This window comes from Oncorhynchus keta, chromosome 21 (genome assembly GCF_023373465.1).
Source record: "Oncorhynchus keta strain PuntledgeMale-10-30-2019 chromosome 21, Oket_V2, whole genome shotgun sequence".
Lineage (NCBI taxonomy): Eukaryota > Metazoa > Chordata > Actinopteri > Salmoniformes > Salmonidae > Oncorhynchus > Oncorhynchus keta.
This window is the reverse complement of record NC_068441.1, coordinates 19231754-19247955: the sequence shown is the minus strand read 5'-3', so window position 1 is coordinate 19247955 and position 16202 is coordinate 19231754. Positions and strand designations below refer to the sequence as shown.

The 16202-nt window shown below is 46.9% G+C and overlaps 2 protein-coding genes across 8 annotated transcripts in view; both read right to left on the bottom strand.

Moving 5' to 3' along the window:
• LOC118400227 (28S ribosomal protein S16, mitochondrial-like) overlaps positions 1-16202 on the bottom strand; it is a 217156-nt gene that overhangs the window by 131255 nt on the left and 69699 nt on the right. The window lies entirely within an intron of this gene.
• The window catches only part of LOC118400226 (28S ribosomal protein S16, mitochondrial-like), a 217074-nt gene that overhangs the window by 131255 nt on the left and 69617 nt on the right, over positions 1-16202 (bottom strand). The window lies entirely within an intron of this gene.

Here is a 16202-nt window from a genome sequence, read left to right as displayed (position 1 = left end):
TGCCACTGCTACTGCTGCTGCTGCTACTGCTGCTGCTGCTGCTACTGTTGCTGCCACTGCTACTGCTGCTGCTACTGCTACTGCTGCTGCTGCTGCTACTGTTGCTGTTGCTGCTACTGTTGCTGCTGCCACTGCTACTGCTGCTGCTACTGCTACTGCTGCTGCTGCTGCTACTGTTGCTGCTGCTGCGACTGTAGCTGCTGCTACTGCTGCTACTGCTATTGCTGCTACTGCTACTGCTACCACTGCTACTGCTGCTGCTACTTCTACTGCTGCTACTGCTGCTACTGCTACTGCTACTGCTACTGCTACTGCTACTGCCCCCCCACACACACACACACACCCACACACACACAGGTTAAATGAGGGGTTAGTGAAGTTTTTCCACTTTAGGATGATCAATGTCCTCTCACTGGGATGTCTTCTCACTAAAATATATGATACGGGAAGGTGGAGGTAAGGTTTGAAGTCTTAGCGTACATTGTAGTAGTCTCTGAGATCCTGTTTACATGTATACTTTTATGCCAACGATACTATATATATTTTTTAATTGTTTTGTGAAATACAGACAGACTTGAATAATTCAAGAAAATTCTAAATATTGTAGGAGAGAACATAGTATTCTATGCTGCAACACTTTGTTGAGGTTCTCTTCTCCATGTCCTCAAGCCTTAAGGTGAAGATCCATGACTTTTATTTAAATCTCAAAGCGTCTCAGAGCCCAGCAAACAAACTGTTGTATGGATGTACCATTGATTTCACATTCACACGTCCAGACTTAAAGGGACTATGGGATTGCCCATGAATCCCAAATCTGTGTGCAACCAACCCACAGTCTGTCAAGTCGACAACCACTCTCTTCTGTAAACTGGCAAGATTATTCACTCAACAGGATCTCCCTCCTTTCATCCTGCAAACTACTGTACAGGCCAATCTGGCCGCTGACAGCCCAGTGATAGCATACAGATGGAAATGAAGTGGAGTGGTGGAGTGGAATGGTTCTGTTTGTCAAGCACAGCAGGGCCGGCTGGCTGGCTGTGGAGTCTGAGTCCTCGCAGTACTTTACAACGTGTGCTATGGCTAATCACTCAAGACAATGTACACCACACAGCTAAATCTGGCACACACAGTACCACAGCTCATTACTTAAACATCCATATAGGGTTACTGCTACCATAAAAGTAACACTCACTCTCCTACACTGTACACCAGCAGAAACAGTTTTAAGACAAATCATTGTATAGTTATGCATGGAAGACACTGAAGCAGTACTCTACATTTTGACCTGAAAAGTGAAATGGCAGAGCTGGCGAACGCAAAAGAGCCAGTTGACCTTTGATTGACTAATTAGAATACATATTGTGGTTTTCCTATCTGTGTAGTTATCACTTTTATCAGGAAATGCTTTATTGAGCCATGTGAAGGACATCTTCCTCCATACATTTTATATTCATTATTATTTCAATGGAGAGTCAGTGGAGTCATTGTCCTCTGTCCATCAGATTCCACAATTGGTGGAATAAATCCCTTTTGACCGTCTGAAAAATGTACTGTCTCGAAACAATGATTTAGGTCTATTTGCAAGTTTTTCTCTCCTCTTATCAGTAAACCAAGCGTTTTCCTCCTTTCTTAGGGGTCGAATGAAAGGCCCCAGCTTTTTTGTTGTGAATCAAGGCGGAGGAGAGGCCTTGTCCTGGACTGATTCATGTCCACACACTAGCGGAATATTATGCCTGGATAATTGATTGTGGGAGCAGCATGGCCCCCGTTGGATCTCGATGGTGCTGCCAAAATGTCACCATACTGATGTTACAGCGTTGCAGATATTAAAGGCACTGCTCTCAAAGGCTTCCATCCCAGCCTCGTCCTCTCCCACTGTGTCTGGGAAGACAGGGCTCTTCTGTTCGTCAGGGTTTCATTTCAGACAGGCACATCTCACATGGCCTTATCTGCACAGGACAGAGCACCGCTTCGAGAAGGAGCATTGAACATTTCCAATCATAGGAATATATCACCTTTCTCTTTTAAGTGGAAATCAAAAGTATGGGAATAGTAAGAAAAAACAGACATAATTGAGATCCCACTGTATCTGTCCATAGGTACTTTATATCCAAATGCCTGGAAAAATTACACTCCAAGCTGAAAGTGTCCATTCCAACAATAATAAAAACATCATTCATTTCAGGAAAATATTTTCATGCCAGTTTTGAAAAGTTGTTGAGCGAAAATGTTTTAGAAATTGAAGTCACATTTACTATAAAAAAGTACGGGATTAAGCGAGGAATCCAGTTAATTTGAGCTGGAGTTAGTGGATAGAATACCAAAAGCATGGCAGGGACAGGTAAACTATGTTAATCTTTAAGGCTTATACTGGTAAAAATAGAATGAACCTGTATGCCTCTTCACTTGCATAAAGCCCCTGAAACGCTGCTTGAGCTCAACCATTCCAAAAGAAGGTAAAAAACTTCAGCCCCTATCAATAATAGCTGGGGTACCTGACCCAGCTATATTATTTGTAGAACCAGATTACACACAGACATGCTACTCAGTGAGGTAATATATATCACACTTTACTGGGATCTACATTTTTATACAGTACATCTATGCTATATGCTCCACGGTGGATAGGAAAAAAGCAGAGGAAGTGAATTGAGGCCTGTTCCACTGCCTCTCAAATAGACTGCAATCAACATTTAGTAGCATACGCTTTGTCATATAATCAAATGTAAATGAACATGTATAAACATAATTTGACCTTTCCTCCACACACACTGGGCCTTAATGCTGTCCTTAATGGAATCCTCACTAGCGTGACTGAGGTACAAAGCAAACAGGTTGAGGAGGGTAAAGGACCTGAAACAAACAGGCGGGGAAAGACCATAATATTAGGCGTTTGTAGTGGAGCAGAAGGAAGGAGAGCATTAATAGTCACCATATGTGTGTAGCGCATAGACTGGGGGTCTACAGTACATTACTCAACCCACAGCATGAGCCAACTAAGAGATGTGCGTAACTTGGCCTGAGACAGCTACCGTGTGAAAACTGGGCTGCTGGGTGTGAGAGCCATGCCCTAATCTGTCACACTGTGTTTTGCGGCAGTAACATGGTAGCAGCAGCTGCATGGTTCACCTGTCCTGTACCGTACATGGCTCTTCATCAACCCTGGCTCTCTCCTCTTCACCAACAGGTGTCCTGTACCGTACACGGCTCTTCATCAACCCTGGCTCTCTCCTCTTCATCTGTCCTGTACCGTACACAGCTCTTCATCAACCCTGGCTCTCTCCTCTTCATCTGTCCTGTACCGTACACAGCTCTTCATCAACCCTGGCTCTCTCCTCTTCATCTGTCTTGTACCGTACACGGCTCTTCATCAACCCTGGCTCTCTCCTCTTCACCTGTCCTGTACCGTACATGGCTCTTCATCAACCCTGGCTCTCTCCTCTTCATCTGTCCTGTACCGTACACAGCTCTTCATCAACCCTGGCTCTCTCCCTTCATCTGTCCTGTACCGTACACGGCTCTTCATCAACCCTGGCTCTCTCCTCTTCATCTGTCCTGTACCGTACACGGCTCTTCATCAACCCTGGCTCTCTCCTCTTCATCTGTCCTGTACCGTACACGGCTCTTCATCAACCCTGGCTCTCTCCTCTTCATCTGTCCTGTACCGTACACGGCTCTTCATCAACCCTGGCTCTCTCCTCTTCATCTGTCCTGTACCGTACACGGCTCTTCATCAACCCTGGCTCTCTCCTCTTCATCTGTCCTGTACCGTACACGGCTCTTCATCAACCCTGGCTCTCTCCTCTTCATCTGTCCTGTACCGTACACGGCTCTTCATCAACCCTGGCTCTCTCCTCTTCATCTGTCCTGTACCGTACACGGCTCTTCATCAACCCTGGCTCTCTCCTCTTCATCTGTCCCCTACACGGCTCTTCATCAACCCTGGCTCTCTCCTCTTCATCTGTCCTGTACCGTACACGGCTCTTCATCAACCCTGGCTCTCTCCTCTTCATCTGTCCTGTACCGTACACCGCTCTTCATCAACCCTGGCTCTCTCCTCTTCATCTGTCCTGTACCGTACACGGCTCTTCATCAACCCTGGCTCTCTCCTCTTCATCTGTCCTGTACCGTACACGGCTCTTCATCAACCCTGGCTCTCTCCTCTTCATCTGTCCTGTACCGTACACGGCTCTTCATCAACCCTGGCTCTCTCCTCTTCATCTGTCCTGTACCGTACACGGCTCTTCATCAACCCTGGCTCTCTCCTCTTCACCAACAGGTGTCCTGTACCGTACACGGCTCTTCATCAACCCTGGCTCTCTCCTCTTCATCTGTCCTGTACCGTACACGGCTCTTCATCAACCCTGGCTCTCTCCTCTTCATCTGTCCTGTACCGTACACGGCTCTTCACAAACCCTGGCTCTCTCCTCTTCATCTGTCCTGTACCGTACACGGCTCTTCATCAACCCTGGCTCTCTCCTCTTCATCTGTCCTGTACCGTACACGGCTCTTCATCAACCCTGGCTCTCTCCTCTTCATCTGTCCTGTACCGTACACGGCTCTTCATCAACCCTGGCTCTCTCCTCTTCATCTGTCCTGTACCGTACACGGCTCTTCATCAACCCTGGCTCTCTCCTCTTCATCTGTCCTGTACCGTACACGGCTCTTCATCAACCCTGGCTCTCTCCTCTTCATCTGTCCTGTACCGTACACGGCTCTTCACCAACCCTGGCTCTCTCCTCTTCATCTGTCTTGTACCGTACACGGCTCTTCATCAACCCTGGCTCTCTCCTCTTCACCAACAGGTGTCCTGTACCGTACACGGCTCTTCATCAACCCTGGCTCTCTCCTCTTCATCTGTCCTGTACCGTACACGGCTCTTCATCAACCCTGGCTCTCTCCTCTTCATCTGTCCTGTACCGTACACCGCTCTTCATCAACCCTGGCTCTCTCTTCTTCATCTGTCCTGTACTGTACACGGCTCTTCATCAACCCTGGCTCTCTCCTCTTCATCTGTCCTGTACCGTACACGGCTCTTCATCAACCCTGGCTCTCTCCTCTTCATCTGTCCTGTACCGTACACGGCTCTTCATCAACCCTGGCTCTCTCCTCTTCACCTACAGGTGTCCTGTACCGTACACGGCTCTTCATCAACCCTGGCTCTCTCCTCTTCATCTGTCCTGTACCGTACACGGCTCTTCATCAACCCTGGCTCTCTCCTCTTCATCTGTCCTGTACCGTACACGGCTCTTCATCAACCCTGGCTCTCTCCTCTTCATCTGTCCTGTACCGTACACGGCTCTTCATCAACCCTGGCTCTCTCCTCTTCACCAACAGGTGTCCTGTACCGTACACGGCTCTTCATCAACCCTGGCTCTCTCCTCTTCATCTGTCCTGTACCGTACACCGCTCTTCATCAACCCTGGCTCTCTCCTCTTCATCTGTCCTGTACCGTACACGGCTCTTCACAAACCCTGGCTCTCTCCTCTTCATCTGTCCTGTACCGTACACGGCTCTTCATCAACCCTGGCTCTCTCCTCTTCATCTGTCCTGTACCGTACACGGCTCTTCATCAACCCTGGCTCTCTCCTCTTCATCTGTCCTGTACCGTACACGGCTCTTCATCAACCCTGGCTCTCTCCTCTTCATCTGTCCTGTACCGTACACGGCTCTTCATCAACCCTGGCTCTCTCCTCTTCATCTGTCCTGTACCGTACACGGCTCTTCATCAACCCTGGCTCTCTCCTCTTCATCTGTCCTGTACCGTACACGGCTCTTCACCAACCCTGGCTCTCTCCTCTTCATCTGTCTGTACCGTACACGGCTCTTCATCAACCCTGGCTCTCTCCTCTTCACCAACAGGTGTCCTGTACCGTACACGGCTCTTCATCAACCCTGGCTCTCTCCTCTTCATCTGTCCTGTACCGTACACGGCTCTTCATCAACCCTGGTACCGTACACCGCTCTTCATCAACCCTGGCTCTCTCTTCTTCATCTGTCCTTACCGTACACGGCTCTTCATCAACCCTGGCTCTCTCCTCTTCATCTGTCCTGTACCGTACACGGCTCTTCATCAACCCTGGCTCTCTCCTCTTCATCTGTCCTGTACCGTACACGGCTCTTCATCAACCCTGGCTCTCTCCTCTTCACCAACAGGTGTCCTGTACCTACACGGCTCTTCATCAACCCTGGCTCTCTCTTCTTCATCTGTCCTGTACTGTACACGGCTCTTCATCAACCCTGGCTCTCTCCTCTTCATCTGTCCTGTACCGTACACGGCTCTTCATCAACCCTGGCTCTCTCCTCTTCATCTGTCCTGTACCGTACACGGCTCTTCATCAACCCTGGCTCTCTCCCCTTCATCTGTCCTGTACCGTACACGGCTCTTCATCAACCCTGGCTCTCTCCTCTTCACCTGTCCTGTACCGTACACAGCTCTTCATCAACCCTGGCTCATTTCCTTGGTTAAGGGTAAACATTTAATTGTCACTCTGCCTCTCTAATGCCAATATTATGAATGCACCCACTCAGAGTCTATCAGCGAGCCACAGAGTACCCCGTGAGAGAGGAGAGAGAGCGGACCTGAGAAAAGCACAGGCTGGGGAGACCCCAGCAGAGAAGAGCAGGGTTGGGGAGCGGCCTGTGGGCATGGCCTCTCTCTCTGGCACCACTTCGTTAAGCACGCAACACTAATCCTGCCTGTGTCTTTATTACCCTCTCTTTGGAAGAGCAGGCTGGGGGTGGGGGGTACTGCTGCAGGGACCAGTCATCAGCATTAGTGTTTGAAGATAGGCCATACTGCATGGCATTTTGGGATCTAATAGAGGCAGAGAGAGAGACTCACAGAGAGATATACTACAGAAAAGAGGATAGAAAGAGTGAGAGAGAGGGAGGGTGGTGGTGAGATAGGCAGCGTGTCACTTGAACCCCCCTCAAACGAGTTTGGGAAGGGGGGGGCATAGTCTGAGGGCAGGGAGATTATTGCATCCAGAAATGGCTCTAGGGCAATTGTGTGTTTGAGTTGTTACATTTACTCTCTAATCAAAACAGCACATTCATGAGCTTCTGACTCAATTTGCAATATTGTCTCTTGGTTGTAAACAACATATTCCCAACTGGATTTAAATGAATATATTTCAGAACATAAAAGCCTGGAAAATAATTGTTTATGTGAGTGATAAAATTGTATTCATTTAAACTTTCCCTGTTTGACTTGATGATAACTAATATGTTGTTTATAACGTATGTTAGAAAAAGGGAGTAAATGATCTTTTGTTCTGGAAAGGAGTTTTTAATAGTATCTACTGAACTGCACACAATAACACTGCCAATATCGAAGTTTTGAAATCCAAGTTCCCTGAAATCGAGGTTGCTTGTCAAAAGTTGAAGATACTGAGCTGGCACCATCTTGTGTCTGTTGAATGGCCATCTGCTAACCTAGGCGTTCAACGTTCCCTCACAGTCACCTTGATCCTCAGGTTCATCCACAAACTTGGCAGCATAAGGTAATATCGTTGAGATGATATAAAGATGATATGCTTGTCACTCATCATCTGCTCTCGTGGCTCACAATGTGTGCCACAAGACAAAGCCTGGGCACAGATGGGCAGATAAAATGTCCCCAAATATTCATCCCATTTTCAACTGCAGTGCTACCAGCCCTTTAGAACTCTCTCTTACTGAATGGGAGGAAAAACTCAACCAAGAGAACTTACCATAGAGTTGTTGATGTATGATCTGAACCACCACCACCACAGTATGACTGAAATGTAGCAATTCAATGTGTTTTCAAAAATCTTCTCAAATGTTTTAATCTCTCCCCACAGAACCAATTTGACTGTGACCATTTTGAGTAGTGGCACCTCTTTCCTGTGAATCTGAAGCAGGGTTTGCTGCTGTATATCTGAACCGAGCAGGGAACTTGTATAGTATATTCTCATAGTAAAATTTAGTTTATTTCCATATTTACACCATTTCGTATTCAGAGCGATGGTAACAGGATTACTTTTTGACAAACAGTAATTTGTGGAATTCCCTCATTTCTGTCTGTGGATTCCCTTTTTTTCTGAAAATGATTCTGCTGTGTAGAATCCCAGTGGTTGGGTTCCAGAAACCCATCAGGCTTGTGAGTAGACCTCTGTGGTTGGCCAGATAAAGCAGGGCAGAGAGAAGGCCTGGCAAGGCCTGGCATGCAGGAGGCAGAACTCGCTGGGGAATAATGTGCTTCCATTTGAAATGATGGTATATCATCAGAGCTGAACCTGACTCTCTTGAAGACAGCTATCTAGAAACACTTGTTCACACGATCTTACAGTACAAATTATTTTCACATTTCCCTTTTTGTTTGTTTAAATGTTATGAATTTTTAAAGAAAATTAAAGCAGGATTTGAAGGACTCCTGCTTTGCACAATTATACTTGGTAAAACTCTAATACACCAAAAAGGCTTACTATTAGAAAGTTGTAAAACCTGAAAATATTTCAGTTGTTGTGGATTTACACAGATGGTTCAGAGACTGAATTTGCATTGTCAGTGTTTCTGATACAAATCCACATTTGTGATACTAATCCACAGCTGTTCCGGACGACTGTGTGATCACGCTCTCCGCAGCCGATGGGAGTAAGACCTTTAAACAGGTCAACATTCACAAGGCCGCAGGGCCAGACAGATTACAATGACGTGTACTCCGAGCATGGGCTGACCAACTGGCAAGTGTCTTCACTGACATTTTCAACCTCTTCCTGACTGAGTCTGTAATACCTACATGTTTCAAGCAGACCACCATAGTCTCTGTGCCCAAGAACACTAAGGTAACCTGCCTAAATGACTACCGACCCATAGCACTCACTTCTGTAGCCATGAAATGCTTTGAAAGGCTGGTCATGGCTCACATCAACACAATTATCCCAGAAACCCTAGACCCACTTCAATTTGCATACCACACCAACAGATCCACAGATGATGCAATCTCTATTGCACTCCACACTGCCCTTTCACACCTGGACAAAAGGAACACCTATGTGAGAATGCTATTCATTGACTACAGCTCTGTGTTCAGCACCATAGTACCCTCAAAGCTCATCACTAAGCTAAGGACCCTGGGACTAAACACCTTCCTCTGCAACTGGATCCTGCACTTCCTGACAGGCAGCTCCCATGTGGTAAGGGTAGGTAACAACACATTCGCCACGCTGTTCCTCAAAATGGGGGCCCCTCAGGGGTGCATGCTCAGTCCCCTCCTGTACTCCCTATTCATTCATGCCTGCACGGCCAGGCACGACTCCAACACAATCATTAAGTTTGCTGAAGACACAACAGTGGTAGGCCTGATCACCGACAATGATGAGACAACCTGTAGGGAGGAGGTCAGAGACCTGAACTTGCTGTACAAGGACAACAACCTCTCCCTCAAAGTGATCAAGACAAAGGAGATGATTGTGGACTACAGGAGTAAGAGGACCGAGCAAACCCCCATTCTCATCGACGGGGCTGTAGTGGAGCAGGTTGTTCCTTGGCGTCCACATCACCAACAAACTATCATGGTCCAAGCACACCAAGACAGTCATGAAGAGGGCACGACAAAACCTATTCCCCCTCAGGAGACTGAAAAGATTTGGCATGGGTCCTCAGATCCTCAAAAGGTTTTACAGCTGCACCATCGAGAGCATCCTGACGGGTTGCATCTCTACTTGGTATGGCAACTGCTCGGCCTCCAACTGCAAGGCACTACAGAGGGTAGTGCGTACGGCCCAATACATCACCTGGGCCAAGCTTCCTGCCATCCAGTATCTCTATGCCAGGCGGTGTCAGAGGAAGGCCCTAAAATGTGTCAAAGACTCCACCTACCCTAGTCATAGACTGTTGTCTCTGCTATCACATGGCAAGCAGTACCGGAGTACCAAGTCTAGGTCCACAAGGCTTCTAAAAAGCTTCTACCCCCCTAGCCCCTCTATTGTTATTTACTGCTGCTCTTTAATGATTTGTTATTCTTATCTCATACTTTTTTTTGTATTTTCTTAAAACTGAATTGTTGGATAAGGGATTGCAAGTAAGCATTTAATTTGGCACATGTGACAAATAACATTTGATTTAACATTCTTACCAGGTTACCTGGTTTGCAAATCACTCTAACAGGCGTGTCCTTAGTGTGATCTCTAACATACTATGAACTCTTTCTGTAAATAAATAATTAAATGGATAAATAAATCAATGTTTTAGGCAAATTAGCTTGTATTCCACTGTGGGTCTGGCTAACTTGATCCCAGCTGCATATGTAGGTAATCACCACTGCCTTTTGGATTGGCTCACAGGCACGCAACAAACAAGCTGCCGCCAACATGCCCAAAGCTTTGTCTAATCTGCTGTTTCACTGGGCTCTTGTTCCTTACACAAATATGAAAGTGAATCTCTGCAGCAGAATGCACAGTGGCAGATTAAACTGGGAAGGGTGCCTGCACACTAATGCCCGAGACATTAAGTCTGGGATTTACACTGAAATATAATTCCCAGGGGTGCCTTAAGAGATGACTTCTTCTGCTGGAGAAGGCAGATGTTCTCAGATAGATCTTCAAGAACTTTATGGCCTTATTGACCCCTCATTTCAGAAACATCAGGGATTTTTTAAAAACTAGTTTTCTTTCAGATCTTTGCATTTTTAGAAAATGTAACCTTCGTTTAACTAGGCAAGTCAGTTAAGAACAAATAATTGTTTACAATGACGGCCTAGGAACAATGGGTTAAACACTTCTTATGGATGTGCGTCCTGTCAAAGCGACAGATGTAAATCATGCAGCGCCTTGTGTCACCATCGTAGATTTTAGAGAAACAACAAATGTCGGTACATATATGTGTCTTATATCGGCTGAAAGCTTAAATTCCTGTTTATATAACTGCACTGTCCAATTTACAGTAGCCAGTAATGCGGAAAAAAAATGCCATGCTATTGTTTGAGGACATTGTCACGCCTTGGTCTTAGTATTTTGTGTTTTCTTTAATTTTTTGTTCAGGCCAGGGTGTGACATGGGTTTATTGTATTGTCGTATTGGGTTTTTTGTAGGCATTGGGATTGTGGTTGATTAGGGGTGTGTTGCATAGGCTTGGCTGCCTGAGGCGGTTCTCAATCAGAGTCAGGTGATTCTCGTTGTCTCTGATTGGGAACCGTATTTAGGTAGCCTGGGTTTCACTGTGTATTTCGTGGGTGATTGTTCCTGTCTCTGTGTAGTTTCACCAGATAGGCTGTAATTAGTTTTCACGTTCCGTTTGTTGTTTTGTATTTGTATAGTTATTTATTGTATCGTCATTCTCTTCATTAAAGACATGAGTAACCACCACGCTGCATTTCGGTCCGACTCTCTTTCAACAGACGAAGAACGCCGTTACAGAATCACCCACCACACACGGACCGAGCAGCGTGTTAACAGGCAGGAGCCACAGGAGAGGCAACAGAAGCAGCTGCAGTGGGAGAGGCTGCACCACTTGGAGAATTGGACATGGGAGGAAGAACTGGACGGAAAAGGACCCTGGGCTCAGCCTGGTGAATATCGCCGCCCCAAGGAGGAACTAGAGGCGGCGAAAGCAGAGAGGCGCTGGTATGAGGAGGCAGCACGGCGACGTGGATGGAAGCCCGGGAATCAGCCCCAAAAATGTCTTGGGGGGGGGCTTACAGGGAGTATGGCTACGCCAGGTAGGAGACCTGCGCAAACTCCCTGTGCTTACCGGGGGGCTAGAGAGACCTGGCAGGCGTGTTATGCAGTGGTGTGCACGGTGTCCCCAGTGCGGGTGCATAGCCCAGTGCGGTATATTTCAGCTCCGCGTATCGGCCGGGCTAGATTGAGCGTCGAGCCAAATGCCATGAAGCCGGCTCTACGCATCTGGTCCCCAGTGCGTCGCCTTGGGCCGGCTTACATGGCACCAGCCTTGCGCTCGGTGTCTCCGGTTCGCCTACATAGCCCAGTGCGGGCTATTCCACCTCGCCGCACTGGCAGGGCGACCGAGAGTATTCAACCTTGGTAAGGTTGGGCAGGCTCGGTGCTCAAGAGCTCCAGTGCGTCCTGCACGGTCCGGTCTATCCAGTACCACCTCCACACCCCAGCCCTCCGGTAGCAGCTCCCCGCACCAGGCTTCCTGTGCGTGTCCTCAGCCCAGTACCACCAGTGCCAGCACCACGCATCAGGCCTACAGTGCGCCTCGCCTCTCCTGCGCTGTCGGAGTCTCCCGCCTCTCCAGCGCTGTCGGAGCCTTTCTCCTCTCCTGCGCTACCGGAGTCTTCTGTCTGTTCAGCGCAGTCAGAGCTGCCAGCCTGCATGGAGCAGTCAGAGCTGTCAGCCTGCATGGAGCAGTCAGAGCTGTCAGTCTGTATGAAGCAGCCAGAGCTGTCAGTCTGCATGAAGCAGCCAGAGCTGTCAGTCTGCATGAAGCAGCCAGAGCTGTCAGTCTGAAAAGAGCTGCCAGTCTGCAAGGAGCTGCCAGTCTGCAAGGTGCTGCCAGCCTGCATGGAGCAGTCAGAGCTGTCAGTCTGCATGAAGCAGCCAGAGCTGTCAGTCTGCAAAGAGCGGCCAGTCTGCAAGGAGCTGTCAGTCTGCAAGGAGCTGTCAGTCTGCAAGGAGCTGTCAGCCTGCATGGAGCAGCCAGAGCTTTCAGTCTGCAAGGAGCTGCCAGTCTGCAAGGAGCTGCCAGTCTGCAAGGAGCTGCCAGTCTGCAAGGTGCTGCCAGTCTGCATGGAGCATCCAGAGCTGTCAGTCTGCATAGAGCAGCTAGATCCGCCAGTCAGCCATGATCTTCTAGATCTGCCAGTCAACCAGATTCTTCCAGATCTGCCAGTCAACCAGAATCTTCCATATCCGCCAGCCAGCCAGGATCTACCGGAGCCTACTACCTGCCTGAGCTTCATCTCAGTACTGGGCTTCCTCTCAGTACTGGGCTTCCTCTCAGTACTGGTCTTTCTCTCAGTACTGGGCTTTCTCTCAGTCCCGAGCTTCCCCTCAGTCCCGAGCTGCCTCAGTCCCGAGCTGCTCCTCAGTCCCGAGCTGCTCCTCAGTCCCGAGCTGCCCCTCAGTTCAGTGGGGTTCTGGGTGAGGACTATTAGGCCATGGTCGGCGGCGAGGGGGGATTATCCCAGGACGCGAAGGGGAGGAACTATGACATTAATGGAGTGGGGTCCACGTCCCGAGCCGGAAACGCCACCATGGACAGACGCCTACCCGGACCCTCCCTATGGTTGTGAGGTGCGTCCGGGAGTCCGCACCTTAGGGGGGGTTCTGTCACGCCTTGGTCTTAGTATTTAGTGTTTTCTTTAATTATTTGTTCAGGCCAGGGTGTGACATGGGTTTATTGTATTGTCGTATTGGGGTTTTTGTAGGCATTGGGATTGTGGTTGGTTAGGGGTGTGTTGCATAGGCTTGGCTGCCTGAGGCGGTTCTCAATCAGAGTCAGGTGATTCTCGTTGTCTCTGATTGGGAACCGTATTTAGGTAGCCTGGGTTTCACTTTGTATTTCGTGGGTGATTGTTCCTGTCTCTGTGTAGTGTTCACCAGATAGGCTGTAATTAGTTTTCACGTTCCGTTTTTTGTTTTGTATTTGTATAGTTATTTATTGTATCGTCATTCTCTTCATTAAAGACATGAGTAACCACCACGCTGCATTTCGGTCCGACTCTCTTTCAACAAACGAAGAACACCGTTACAGACAACTCCTAAAAACAAAACTATTTTTTCACTGCGATAGATTTGATAAATTCAGCTCTGAAGGTGTAATGTGTACTTACATTCTGAAATCTTGCTCTGATTTATCATCCAAAGGGTCACAGAGATAACATGAAGTGTCGTTTTGTTAGATAAAATCATTTTTTTTATCCTAAAAAGGTCCATATAGGATGCACGATCGATTTTGTATTTTCACTCGTTCAATTTGTAAAGAAAGGAATCTGTGAAAATCTAACCCTAAACGTTGTTTCAACCAGTCAAATCACGTTCGTATATATTCCTCAGAGATCATAAAACATAACCAGACTTCACGATATCAGTAGGGGTGTAATATATCCTAGAGGACACCAAATTTGGTCAGAGAGCGACGCCTTCATGGCACGCCGATGACGCAGGCGGCCATCACTTGAACAACTCCATTTTAATTTTTTTTATTTCCCCTTTATTTAACCTCTTTGGTAGGCCAGTTGAGAACAAATTCTCATTTACAACTGCGATTTGGCCAAGATAAAGCAAAGCAGTGCGACACAAACAACAACACAGAGTTATACATGGTATAAACAAACATAGAGTCAATAACACAATAGAAAAATGTCTATATACAGTGTGTGCAAATGAGGTAAGATTAGGGAGGTAAGGCAATAAATAGATCGTAGTGGCGAAGTAATAACAATTGAGAAATTAAACAATGGAGTGAGATGTGCAGAAGATGAATGTGCAAGTAGAGATACTGGGGTGCAAAGGAACAAAAAATAAATAACAATATGGGGATGAGGTAGTTGGATGGGCTATGTACAGTGAGCTGCTCTGACAGCTGATGCTTAAAGTTAGTGAAGGAGATATGAGTCTCCAGCTTCAGTGATTTTTGAAATTTGTTCCAGTCATTGGCAGCAGAGTACTGGAAGGAAAGGCGGCCAAAGGAGGAATAGGCTTTGGGGGTGACCAGTGAAATATACCTGCTGGAGCGCGTGCTACGGGTGGGTGCTGCTGTGGTGACCAGTGAGCTGAGATAAGGCGGGGCTTTACCTAGAAAATACTTATAGATGATCTGTAGTCAGTAGGTTTGGCGACGAATATGAAGCGAGGGCTAGCCAACAAGAGCATATAGGTCGCAGTGGTGGGTAGTATATTGGGCTGTGGTGACAAAACGGATGGCAATGTGATGGACTGCATCCAATTTGCTGAGTAGTGTGTTGGAGGCTATTTTGTAAATGACATCGCCAAAGTCAAGGATCGGTAGGAAAGTCTGTTTTACGAGGGTATGTTTGGCAGCATCAGTGAAGGATGCTTTGTTTGCGAAATAGGAAGCCGATTCTAGATGCTTAATGTGAGTCTGGAAGGAGAGTTTATAGTCTAACCAGACAGCTAGGTATTTGTAATGATCCACATATTCTAAGTCAGAACCGTCCAGAGTAGTGATGCTGGAAGGGCGGGCAGGTGTGGGCAGCGATCGGTTGAAGAGCATGCATTTAGTTTGACTTGTTTTTAAGAGCAGTCGGAGGCCACCGAAGGAGAGTTGTATGGCATTGAAGCTTGTCTGGAGGTTAGTTAACACAGTGTCCAAACAAGGCCCAGAGGTATACAGAATGGTGTCCTTTGCGTAAAGGTGGATCAGAGAATCACCAGCAGCAAAGACACCAATCAGGGTCAAACAAAGGTAGCTAGATAGCCAATGAGCTGGGCTTTACGGGAGTATCCAGAAACCATGTATCTGTTGTAAAATGTAGCTACTAACCTTGTACGACAGCATGCCTTTTCATTTTGGACCAAAATTATAAGAATATTCAGAGTTATGAAGATATGAAAACTGGTTGTTTTGCTAATGTTGAACTTATAATATGTCTACTAATACTTGGAAAGCTTCACGATTTGCTCAAATGTACCTGGGTGACTTCCCACTAAATGTCATGTAGCTCGCTCATACTTCAAGTTATCCGTCTGAAACTTTGCACATACACTACTGCCATCTTGTGGACAACCAGAGTGATGGCTGGAACAGGGACCTTTCTGCTGCATTTCAAAGATGGTGGTAGAAAAAAACCTGGTTGTTTCTTTCTTTGTATTTTCTTCTACCAGATCTATTGTGTTATATTATCCTACATTCAATTCACATTTCTACAAACTTCAAAGTGTTTTCTTTCAAATGGTACCAAGAATATGCATATCCTTGCTTCAGGGTATGAGCTTCAGGCAGTTAAATTTGGATATGTCATTTAGGCGAAAATTTAAAAAAGGGGGCCTTGTTCAGTGGTAGAACGACAGACCTTGTCAGCTCGGAGATTTGATCTAGCAACCTTTTGGTTACTGCCCAACGCTCTAACCACTAGGCTACCTGCCGCCTCATTACTATATAATAAACATTAAAGTTTTGAATCATGTATTGGATAGTATAAACCTCAATCGCACTTGTAAGATTAATATTATTATTATTTTTTTTACAAATTTTAGGCAAACAGAGGCTCAAAAGTGAAGACTTATTTTATAAACACCTCTATTTACAAT